This window comes from Dermacentor albipictus, chromosome 5 (genome assembly GCF_038994185.2).
Source record: "Dermacentor albipictus isolate Rhodes 1998 colony chromosome 5, USDA_Dalb.pri_finalv2, whole genome shotgun sequence".
Classification (NCBI taxonomy): Eukaryota; Metazoa; Arthropoda; class Arachnida; order Ixodida; family Ixodidae; genus Dermacentor; species Dermacentor albipictus.
Genome location: NC_091825.1, coordinates 161,115,620 through 161,128,723, shown reverse-complemented (window position 1 = coordinate 161,128,723; position 13,104 = coordinate 161,115,620). Strand labels below are relative to the sequence as shown.

Below are 13,104 nucleotides of genomic sequence, written 5' to 3'. Positions count from 1 at the left end.
CCTCCTTTCGTGTTCACTTCTCAATGCGTCAGTCCTTTCTGTTCTCGTTCTCCTTCTGACGCATGTTCGCTTCACGAACTATTTGAACCATCGTCTTGGTCAGTTGTACAGTGAACGTACAATTTTCAGTACGCTTTAGGGGCCGCGAAAACATCCGAAAAATCGGGCAGTTCGACAAAATAAATGCATGTCTTTTACTGCCCTTAAAAGGGCCCCTGAAATGGTTCGGACAAATTTTCTAGACAAGTAGGGTACAGCTTAAGTTAATCATACACAGCACAATACGTGTGAAACGTCTCGTATTAGGAGAGCTACAGCCAATAAGTTACCCTCCTCCATAGTCATGCATTTCCTCAACTCATTCGCCGAGTGATGGGGGCTAAGCTCCACTTTCACTGGCTCTGCGTCATGATGGCACGTCATGTCGTCGACTTCCAGGTCTCTAGGAGCGCGCGCAAAGCCTTTCCAAACTCTCCGTCAGCTGCTTGGCAGTCGGCACCAAGTGACAGCTATCGAAGCAGTGTGCGTTGCAAACATCTTGTCGCAGCACCAAACGTGTCTGGTATTCCGGTAACCGCAGGCGAGCTGGGTGTTTCGACGGATGGCTGGAGGCATAAACTCAAGCTGGTGAAGGAACTTTAGTGTAGACGTACGTGAGCGGCCTGATCGGTCTGCACTGTCCAGCCATCTGTAGGCACAGAGTTTAACCAGCCAAACGAAGCGCTAATGTGGCTCTAACTAAGTGTAACACATTTTAAACATTTACAAAAACAATGTGTTAATGATTACACTCCTGCGAAAAATTTACACCAGCAGCAAAGAAGAATACATTTCGTTACTGCTACTGTGTGTGGTTGAGCTCCGTGCAGCCAAGTGGCTGCACCATGCAGACCATTCACATTTGCGCTCCTGCTCATCCTGCGAAACGACATGGTCAAACAGGCAGGCCATGTCCCCTTGCGCTTGCATTTACCCTAATACCGGACTTGCAAAACGCTATTGCGTTAGCAATCTTCTGGTGTAAAGCGGTGGCGGCAAACACGCAAATCCTGGCGCCAATTGGATAGCAGCAGTCCTATGTGCTGCAGCCAGTCCGCTTGTCTGCTTGCCTTGCAGAGGGACACGATGTCCCAGGTTGACGTATTGCCAGTCGCTACGTTTGGTGTCCACAACGCAAAAAAGTTGAATAATAATGCTCTCGAAAAGACTGAGACCAACACTGACCGCAGAGCTCTCATCAAAATGGAGCACATTGTAACATAAGCAGACGACACTTGCTGTGTGCCGGAAGTGCTTAAGTATAGTGAGAAATTGTTTCTTGTGCATTCTCTTTCTGTAACTTTTTTTTTTACAGAAACAAATTAACTAACATTGCAACTACTACAAACATCATTTGTTCTCCATAAAGATGGAAAAATTATCGATGACGCACCCTGGGCAGCCAAAAGGATAGCTCGCCCTACTGATATCAATTGTGTGATTTATGTCATATGGTAGGGGCGGCTGAAAATTCCACGAAGCAGTGTGCTGCGATTGGCAGTGATGTACATATTTAAAACCTTATAGTAAATTACATGTTTTACCGGAGCACTTAGATGTGTCAATTAATGATAAGAAGGACCTACTCTATTAACTCTGTACATTTATACAAACTTGTCAAAATCATTTCAGGGTCCCTTTAAGGGTTCAAATAGCCACAAGCACAGGCGAAAAAGCTCTGAATGCATCACAGTACACTTATTAGGCATGTCGATGCTCGTACTGCGACAGGACATGGCAAGTGTTAACGTGTATAATTAAGGAATAGATACTGTGTCTCGTTACAATTGCCCCCTCCGACGCTTGTTATGCTTCACTGCAATACTTTTGCATACACTTCACTACATGACAATACTGTACCAAGGCGAATATAACTTTCAGGAACCTGCGTTATGCAACGCGCCGTGCTTTTCGAGCTTCGAAGCTAATAGCGAGGACCACAAAGGCGGAGTCGCATTGCTGACAGTGGTGAATTATTCTTTCAATAAAAAACATGGCACCAAATGCAAGAAGCTTAACGTCAATGCAGCTGGGCCTAGCGCTGCCGCGATGACGGCTAAGGCTGCAAATGTATCTGCATGCGAGAGCGCCGTTCGAGGTGGCGAGGTAATCAAAATGGCAGCGATGGTGGCTTTCTTTGATTAATGCCATTTCGGACCTTGGTCACGGCAAAAATCCCGGAAAATCGGAAGGCGAAGAAAGTTCTTCCGTCCAAAATATCAGACATTGACTCCATGGGGTACGTGGTGGTTCCGCGAAGCTGTTAGAATTATCGGGCATCCAGAAAGTCGGTCGTTGACAGTACACTGGCACCTCCTCCAGCCGACGACATGGCGTCAAAGTAGATTCGTTACGATTCCTCTTTGTTACTCGAGCCAGCATTACCGTGACTTTCGCTCCCTTTCAATAAAATTGCAGCTAATTTTCCCTGATAGAAGCACAAATTCCCTGAGTTTTCCATTAGTATTTCCAGACTATTCAAAATCCCGGAGAATTCCCAGTTTTCCCGGTTGGTAGACACTTTGCTTATAACTTTACTGCCACAAAAAAAATTGTTTTTGCAGTTTGACTTCATTGACCAAGTGACCCCATCCCGTTTCACTGTGCTAAGTGACCCTTGCTGTTCACAAAAACCCATGCCCCAATCCACTGATAGAATAACTTTTCCGCACAGCTTAGCCGCATGGTGGCTGAGCATACTTTACATGCTAAATTCTGCCAGTAGCATGAAACCACAAAATGCAGCACAAAATCCCAAAAATCGATACACTTTGTTAAATTAGATCGCAACAAACGCAAATAACCATATCTGCTTTTGCACAGCCACAAATATCTTTCATTTTCTTTAATTATTCAGATGTTACCGAATATTTAAAATGTTTCTAATACTCAAAAACCTGGGGATTCTTAGACTGAAGTGCATCCTTTACGGCAGCCAGAACAGTAGGCTAGCAGACGACAAGGTGCAGAGAGCAGACGTCGCAAAGCAAGGGTTCAGAAAACCTGTGACGGCACCCAAGAAAAAACAATGCAGGTGAGCGAAGGCGCATGAAGTCTTGCGAGCGCTTGCTCCAACAGAGGCGCATCCCTTCTTTCTTTCACCCTTCTTTCAACCTTCTTTCAGCGCACGCCTCTTTCTTTTGCACTTCCTTCTGTGGCCGTACTGGCTATGCGCCTGGTGAAATGCAACCTCGGTACTTGCGGGGATACCACACAGTCACAATTTGCACTTTCCAGAAGATGTAATTCAAGCCCTATTGCGCTATGGCACAGCTTAGGTGTCCGCCTCGAGCGAGACAGTTACGGGGTCCAGGGGTTGAAAAGTGAAAAATAAACAAAAGGCGAGAAACATTGTGCTTTAGAAGCGAAATAGAGCTACCTTTTTGTCAGTAGTTTACTCAGTGTCGGCATCTGTTTTGCGCACATCAGTCTTACATTACGGTGCTTCTGTGATGCGTGGCAGCTGAATCTGTGGAAAATAACAGTGGGTGTCGAGAGCCCACAGCAACGTTTTTGTGGATAGCTCATATAACAGCAAACTATGAACTGATGGACGGAATGGTTAATTTTCGGGCTTTCACTATAACAATCTCTCAGAATAATGAACAATTTAGCACGGGCCCTTGAAGTTCCTTATACAAGATTTCACTGTGTATGTATACAGTCAACGACCGATAATTCAGACTCCACCCGGAATGTAAATAAGTCTGAAGTATGGAATGTCAGAAAAAAAACAAATGTATCCAAAAAAAAGAGTTTTATATATGTTTTAAGGCCCCTGTGCATGAAATAAGTGGTCAATTCGTTGCTGCATGCACTTTTGTTCAGGTGCAATGAAATACACCTATATTTCTGCCAGTTTTGTGAGGTCACTGTATGTAAATGCAAGGACTGCGAAGGTTCGAGTCCACATGTGAAGGCTCCAGAGCACAGGGCACATCATCATCATCCGAGTTAAAGTCATAGTTTGACGGTGCAAGAACTCGACATCACTCAGTTCGGCACATACCACCATGCTGTCAACGTCTGCAAAGTCTTCAAATGTAAGAGTGGCAGAAATCAACACACTGCAGCCTAGCAGGTCATCAATGACATCTACATTTGAGCACATTGTGGTAGGCGGCAGGTTCAGGCTGGTCAGTTGTGGGGTCATTCGGACTGCGAATCGAGACTCATTCAGAGTCGGACTGCGAGGGCACCGCTGGTACCATTTGACGCGGCCTGTCGATAAGTTCATGAGAAAGACTTCTCGGAGCCAGCAGAGAGCTGTCTGGAAAACAAACTAAACAAACAAGCACGGAACAGAGGAATGGTGTCCAAACAGCAAACTCAACAAACAGAACGGTGAGAGCAGGACATGTGTAGGGTTGCCAGAATAGGATATGATCCCAATGGTGATGCGACCTATAATTCAGGCAAAGCCTCAGAGATTGGCACTTGTAGTTAAATCTGAGGCGTAGTGATGTGACCAAGGCAAGGCCTCAGGGACTACCATCAAACGTGTCATTTCTGAGGCCATACTTGATGTCTTGTCGAGGTTGCCAGAGGGGATAATGTCGGCAGAGTCTGTGCATGCTACAACTACAAATGGAGTCTGGACAATCGAATGTAGAGTTGGCGGCTGCCCATAAATTTTGGTTGTCCTTACACATTAAAATTAAAGGGCCATTGGTGGTGCCGCGAAGCTGTCCGAATTACCGAGCATATCCAGATTATCGGTGTCTGATTTATCAGGTGGCGACTGTGTATACAGTCGAACCTCGATATATCGAATAGCGCGGTGATCACAAAAAAGTTTGATACAGCCAGAATTCCATATAGAAAATCACGTAAAACATGTATAAAAAACTTCTGCAAATGAATCAAGGATGCGATCGGGGATCATTGTTCCGAGAGCGCGTTCGGTTGCGCTGTGCACAATTAGCCTAGGCTGAGCAGACTTTGTCGGCCACGCGAAGTCAGCGCGGCCTACGCCAACCGCGTGTGGCCCAACCTAACGCACACACCACACAACGATTCCAGATCGTTCCCCAATCATGGTGCAGTAAATACTCACTTGAAGCTTCACACAAGTATTTATTTATTTGGCTGAAAGTACTCCAGCAGTGTAGCCTGCTTCTTATTGGCAGCCACAGAATTAAACAAGCGGTCCTCAACATAGCCTAAACGTTCCACAAGTGATAGGCCAATGCCCTCTATTACGCCACAGTAGCGGCGTAGAAGGGCCAAAGCAGTTACAACCTCAGTCGAAGTCGGGAAGGGTGGCAATATCAGCGCTTCCTGGATCAACCTCTGCAGCGTCTTCGTTTGGCCGCTACTCCTGCTTCAATCTCTCTTCAATCTCTACGTCCGTCAATCGAAGCATTTTGAAACACTGTCAACAAAACATTATTAAGTGGCATCTGCCAAGGCGGCTATGAGTGAGCCCAGTGAGCTAGCGCTGTTGCGCATCATTGTGGATGCGAACTGCCACGTACTACGAGTCCTCGCGAGGCGCACAGGTGCAAAGCACGGTACCGAGGAGAAGTCAGTGCGACTAATGCAATGCGTCAATGACGTTGTCAAACTAGCCAAGCCGCCACATGCGTACGCTGCTACGTTTAAATGGTGCCCTCGGAGCAATCAATGTGTGCAGCTATAGTGCACAGCAATCAATACACCCATCGCGCCACAGCTATCTTACTTTATTATTTTATAGCTACTGCAATCACCATGCAGTGATTTTAGCAGTGTGGTACAATAAACTTAACACAACGGTATGAATCGAAAAATGCACAGGTTAATTATACTAAAAAAGCTATTCTATAAATAAATACAAAGCATACTGGTTGGGCGCATACGAGGTTACACCAAAGAACAAGAAAACTGTCACTGGAAACATGATAAGGCCGAGGACCCGCTGATTTTCAACATGTGGCACACAGGCATTGTACCGTCGTCTGTGCCGCCGTACATGCTGACAGTCAAAATCTGCGGGCACCCCATTTCCATGGAGCTGGACACAGGGGCCAGCGTGTCAGTAATGTCCGGGAAACTCTTTGTCAAAGATTGATGGTGAGGGAATTCGCACTCTCCGAACCGGAGGGGATGGGGCGACAACAAACCCACCCCCCGTACGTTTATTGAGGGTTCGACTGCTGACCGGCGATAAGGTCCACGCCTGATCGACCGTGAACCAGAGGCATGAGACGGGAGGCGACGCCTTACAACACACACACTCAATTTAATAAAATGAAATCATGCGCGAGACATACTGGAATGACATACAAATTACCAGCAGCGGGGCCTAGTTCGCGGAAGGCGTGCGGGTCACACAACACACGCCCTGACGCCGATCGCGCGACACTAAGCCCACCACGTGGGAAATCCTACACTCGCGAAAAAACAAACAAAATACGCGACACAAATACAAAATACGTGCGGCAATAGACACGGCAAACACTACACTAACAGAACATATAAGAAACAACACTCGATGGATAACTAAACGAAAGATTAAACGCGATTAAAAAAGACAGCCCGGCGGAAAGTTCTGAGAGCGGGCTGGAACACGAGGCTTATCTGGGGCGTGCTTGCCGAAGTCCCGATCTGAAGAGCGTCGGGCTGCTGCAACCTCGCTGCCGAAGATTCTGATGGACTTGCACCGTCTGTCGCTCGGCCAGCGAAGACTTCGGCCTGGTGATCTCAGCCTGGCGACCACATCTTCAGCTGTCCCCCGGTGCCCGACCAACCTGCTTCGTCTTCCAGGCCACTCTGCCGCTCGCCGAGCCGCCTCGTCCCTCCGCCGCGCTCAGGCGACACACGTGACCAAACCGGTCTGGCGAGCTCGGGACAATGGGAAGCTCTCTTCCCCATCGCCGTGCAAGCGGCGTTGCTGCTGCTGCGGCAATAGCGGCCATCTTGAGAGGGGCGCGGGCATGCAACTCTGTGACACTCTTCAAGCATACTTTTCCCGGTGTGTCCGTCGAGGCTTCGGGCGTGATTCTGCACAGCTACTCCGGGAACCTCTCCCAGGTTCAAGGTCAGGCACAGGTCGGCGTTCGCTTTGGTGACAGGGAGGCAACTCTTCCCCTTTACTTAAACAAGGGGTCGTCGCCAATGCTGCTGGGCTGAAACTGGATTCATGCACTGGGCGTTCGTCTGCCAGAGTACCAGGAAGCCAGCCTGCATGTGGTGAAAGACGTCCCCAGCCTTCTGACCGAATAAGTCCCTGTTCCAGCCAGGGGTGGGCACATTCGCCGGCACGATGGCTAGCAGCTATGTAAGTGAAGGAGCCCGGCCACGTTTTTTAAAGCCTCGCCCACTGCCGTTCGCCCTGAAGGACAGGGTCACCCAGAAGCTGCAACGGTTACAGCGAGAGGGTAACCTGGTGCCCGTCAAGACGTCCGAATGGACCGCTCCCATCGTACCAGTCCTCAAGCGAGATGGCAGTGTCAGAATCTGCGGGGATTTCAAGGTTACCATCAAACCCGTCGCTACCACCGAGAAGTACCCGTTGCCTCAAATTGAAAATCTCTGGTCAGCATTGTCCGGTGGACAGAAGTTCACAAAGCTCAACCTCAGGAATGCTTACCAGCAGCTGGTGCTCCAGGATGCCTCCCAGAAGTATGTCACAATATCGCCAATTTTGGGGCTCTTCCAGTACATGCGCTTACCATTTGGCGTGGCCTCAGCCCCAGCCATATTTCAGACGGAGATGGACAACCTCTTGAGGGGCATGAGGTATGTGGCGGTGTACTTGGAAGACATCCTAGTTACTGGCACTGACGACAGGGACCACCTGCAATACCTGCACAACATCCTGCTACGGCTGCAGGATGCTGGCCTTAAGTTCAAGCTGGAAAAGTGCATTTTCCTGGCCCCCAGTGTTCAGTACTTGGGACATGTCATATCCGAGGCTGGCCTAGCCCCGGTTCCCCACAAAGTTGATGCTGTGCTCCAGGCACCTAAGCCCCAGAACAAGAAGGAGCTTCAGAGCTACTTCGGCCTCATCAACTTCTACAGGAGTTTTCTGTCGAACCTGTCGGAGCATCTACAGCCGCTCCATCTTCTGCTACGAGATGGTCAGCAATGGGTCTGAAACAAGAAGCAGGACCGGGCCTTCCAGCGCAGCAAGGAGCTAATCACCAAGGCTCCAGTGCTGGTACACTTCGATCCTGCCAACCTGTCGTCCTCACCGTAGATGCGTCGCCATGCGGTGTAGGAGCCGTCCTCGCGCAATGGGACAAGGATGGCCAGGAAGGCCCTGTGTCGTTTGCTTCTCGTCGGCTTCATGCTGCAAAGCATTGTTACAGCCAGCTGGGCAAGGAAGGCTTGGCCCTCATGTTCGGTGTCAAACGCTTTCACCAGTATCTGTGGGGACGGAAGTTCGAGGCGGTCACGGACCACAAGCTTCTGTTGGGGCTGCTCGGGCCTAACAAAGCAGTTCCTGTGCAGGCATTGCCTCGAGTGGTATGCTGGGCCTTGAGGCTGGCAGCTTACAGTTAGCAGCTGGTTTACCATTCGAGAAAAGACCTGCGACCTGCTAATGCCCTAAGCCGCCTGCCCCTGCCAAAGATGCCTGATGCTGTTCAAGAACCTGCTGAAGTGTATGCTCGAGCACGCGTACCCGGAGGTACTCTCAAGATCAGCCGTATTGCAAGCGACCAGCCAGGACCCAGTCCTGTCTCAGGTGGTCAAGGCGGTGTCCCGTGGGGAGCAATTGGTCCAGCAGGCGTATAGCCACAAGGCCACCGAGCTGAGCTTAAAGCAAGGCTGCCTATTGTGGGGTTCCAGAGTGGTGATCCCACAATGTCTCCGGTCCAGGGTCCTGCAATTGCTGCCCACAAGTCATCCTGGCATGGAAAAGACCAAGATGGTGGCCCAGTCCCATGCTTGATAGCCTGGCCTGGACCAGGACATCGCTCAAATGGTGCAGAGCTGCTAAATCTGCCAGGAGCATCAGCGGGCCTCACGTCATGCGGAAATCACCCCCTGGCCGTTCCCACAGAGACCCTAGTCCCGCCTCCATGGGCCATTACTTCCTGGTGGTGGTGGACACCTTTTCGAAATGGGTGGAGGTTCTACCTGTCACCACTCCAACAGCAGGTGCGACCATTGCAGCGCTATGACAAATTTTCGCTGCCCAGGAGTTGCCGGACGTCATCGTGTCCGGCAATGGTCCTGCTTCCACCAGCACAGAGTTCCTGGCCTGGCTGACGAAGAATGGAATCCGCCAGATGATGGTTCTGCCGTACCACCCTCCTTCAAATGGTGCAGCCGAGCGGGTGGTGCAAACCATCAAGGACAAGCTCAAGAAGAGCCAGACTGGGCATTCCCGGATGCAGATTGCCCAGATACCGTTCCAACACCGGACCATGCCCCACGATGTCACTGGCCGTGCCCCCTGTGAGCTCCTGCTGGGTCGGATGGTCAAGACACCCTTGGACGTCTTGCAACCAAACCTCCGATCCACAATGCTCCTGAAGCAGCAGAAGCTGGCTGCTGACTGAGGGTGCCGTCCCGGGCCTTTGCCGGAGTCAGGAGCTTCAATTTTCGCCAGCAACTTCCGTCCTGGCCCACCCTGGTCCACCGGACAGGTGGTGTCTCCTGCCAGAACCTCATCGCTGCTTGTCTGCATGCCAGATGGGGCCACGTGGCACGGACACTCCGACCATGTTAGGCCTCACCTCAGGACCTGGCCAGCACCATCAACTGCCACTTCCGAGTTCCAGCCCGCAGGAGGACTAGCGGCAGCACCAGTCGCTTCCAGCAGAGTACCGCCAACCTCGGAGGGCGCAAGCGTTGCCAGTGGTGCGGCACCTGTTGGACCGGTGTCGAGCCTGGCACCACTCACAAGGCCGACTACTATGGACCCTCCGGATGGAGTGAGGCTGGCTCAGGCAGCAACCGGCGTTGCCACAGCCGGCCCGTCAACAGCGGTGCCCAGGCGGAGTACTCGACGGCGAAGGCCACCGGACCGTTACTCGCCTGAGTAGCAGGCACTGTCGACCCGGCCAGAACAGAGGCGGAGCCTCGTACATTGAATTTAGAAGTTTTTTTTGTTGTTGACAAACAAACTGGGGATAAGGGGGTGTAGCAGGCATGTGACGCCCCCTCAGGCATAAACTTCGTTTGCCCACCAGGCTCGGTGGCCTCCTAGGCTCGGCAGGCAACATTGGTCACTGCACCGCAATTAAACACCGACGAGCACAGCTGCTCGGCGGTCAGTCATCGTTCATCACCACCACGCTGCGGAGCGTCCATCTAACGGAGGGTGCCTCGAGCCCTCCCTTGTCCATGAACCCGGGCGGATCGTGACAATAATGTCACTGTAAACATGATAAGAAAGGATTTAATGGACTAGTGAAAGGATCTTTTGAGGGTGTTGGGGAACGCTCACTGCCTTTCAACAGAGCGCCATACTCTTGGGTGGCAGAGTTCGATATATCCCGTCACGTCCGACCCGTTCAAAACAAAAAATAACAAATGCATGCAATTTTCCAGGCGATATAAACAGCATTCGATATTGGGGGCAAGCTCCACCACTCGAAAAGCTAGCGCCACCGTTGGCGTGACAGGGCATGAGGGATCACGTGGACACAGCGGCCGCATCGGCTGCTTCGGAAGCGCTGAAGCAAGCTGAAAACGAAAGTTTAAAGTCCTACCTGCGCCGCGGTTCTGATTAAATGGTCAGGCTTTACCACATTGGGTGTCTTCTTGACAACATTTGAAAGTACTATAGTAGGTAGTGGCTGCCTTTGGAGGCGTGCAGCATGGTAGGCTATTGCTCGGTGCCACAGTGCCGGACATACACAATGGAGCTCGATGTCAGCCTTATTCACACGTAGCCGCACGGCAAGGAGCTGCGTGAAGCTTGGCTGGCGAAACTTAGAACCGGCAGACAGCCATCGGCTACAACTCGGGTATGCAGCAAGCACAGACGCGAGGAGCATTTCTGCTACGGCGCCGGAGCTGCGCGATGTTGGGTGAGTAGCAGAATTCGCGCACTGAGACGATCACTGAGACGCAGCTAATGTCATGACAGTTTGGTCTATGAACTTGATGCTAGATACTGCCAAGTTCACTGGAACAGAAAGGGAGCGGTAAGACGCACATTAAAGAAAGGCACAGCGTATGGTCATGTTATCAATTAATGCACTGGATTACGAAAAGCAAGCAGAAGGAAATCGCACGCTCAGAAGACCGATAAACATACAGTACGACGAAACTTGAGAAATAATATGGAAATGTCGAAGAATTTAGAAGACAAAAAAAGATTGAATCGTCGGGACGGCACATCACAGTCGCCGTAGCTAGGCGTCAAAGTCTCTACAACGGGATACAATTTTGTTTGCTCTATGGCCCTACCTGCCGCTTTTCGCTATTCCGTGTTCGTTCACTTTTCGGAAGGATATTTCAACATTTGTGAGAGTTTTACAGTGCACACAACACCTGTGGGGGGGGTGTCGATAGCTGATGGAAGTGCCGCTGTTCCATTCGCGGCGGCACCCTCAGAAGGGCGCTGCTTACGGGGAGTATCAGTATTTCGTGGAAGAGCAGACACCTCTCACGTGTTTCTCTTTCCCTGTAGCTCTTAGTTTGACCAAAGGCATTGGCTTGATGCGTTCGACTTGACGGTCAGCATGAGTGCTCATGAGTCGTCATGAGTGCTCCAGGCCCACTAAACATTCGGCACTCGTTCACAGCAGCGTTCAAGAGGGCTGCCATCTTTATGCCGAAGAAACAAATCACTGCGCAGCAGTCCACAAGTTCGATATTTCTGAATGGGTGGCGCGAGAGTGGCAACTGCAGTGAAGCAAAATTTTCACCTGTAACAGCAAGTGAACAATTTCCCACCGGTTGAAGTCTTCCGTAGCTGTAGGCCAAGCTTGCGGCATACATCACTGAAATGTGTGATCGGTCCCTGCCAGTGAAGTGCGACACAGTCAAGAAAGAAGCCCGGATCTTCACCTTTTAAGGACCTGCTCCGCCGTGAGTACGAGTGGCTGGCGGCAGAAGATCGCGGACTTATGCCAACCGGACCTGTCAAAAGAGCCTCCCTGACGGCTGCGTGTGGTTGGGTGCATTCGGCGGTGGTTGCTGTTCCACAAGATGTCGTGGTGTGGTCGTTTGCCAAATGTGGGATTTCACTGGACGACGACAAGCTGTGGGACCGTAGAAGCGATGACGATGGCAGCACTAGTGAGGATGGCGCGAGTGAAGACGAGTAGTCCAGTGACCATGCCAGTTACTAATAAATCTTTGTTATAGAATGCGCCCTTGGGATGCTCTTTTTTTTTCTTTTTCCCCTATCACATGCAATATGGGGGGGTCGACTTACATTCGAATCAACTTACAATTGTGTAAATATGGTATTTCACTATCACCGCACTGTTCGACATAACGAGGTTCGACTGTATCCATGTTCGATATATCAAGGACTGACTGTGTGCATATATATTGTATTTACTCGAATCTAGGCCGACCCCCTAAAGTCCGAAGCCAACACAAAAAATATATATTACCTCGAATGTAGGCCGAACAAAAAAAGTGAGGACAGCGTTCACAAAATGCAAACAGCATTTATTGAATCTGAATGTGCAGAGCTCATCTAATGTCGTCGTCGCTGCTAGACTCGTCGCTGTGTTCCTTGTCACTGTCACCTTCAAACAGTACACTATCTTCGGTACCGTCAAGCGCATTAGATATGCTGCACTTTTTAAAGGCGCGCACAATTAAAGTACCTGGGATGTCCTCCCACGCTGCAGCTACCCAGCCCGCCAGCTTCGATAGCGATGCACGTTTAATGCGGCCCATCCATTAGCATGTGGTCTTCGTCAGTCAACCAGTCCGTGTAATATTTCCACAGACGATCCTTGAAAAGTTTGTTGATGCAGACATCAAGTGGCTGAAATAGGCCCGTCATACCGCTCGGTATGACAGCGAGGTCCGTGTTTGCTTGGGCGAGCACAGCCTTCACATTGTCAGCAAAGTGCCCACGATATGAGTCGACAACAAGGAGCGAGTTCTTTATGAAAAAGGCTCCTGGATGCCGTCGCCACACAATCTTAACCCACTCTTACA

The 13,104-nt window shown here is 50.4% G+C and overlaps 1 protein-coding gene across 1 annotated transcript in view; it reads right to left on the bottom strand.

Annotated features, from left to right (window-relative positions):
- LOC135916357 (structural maintenance of chromosomes flexible hinge domain-containing protein 1-like) overlaps positions 1–13,104 on the bottom strand; it is a 373,767-nt gene that overhangs the window by 227,466 nt on the left and 133,197 nt on the right. The window lies entirely within an intron of this gene.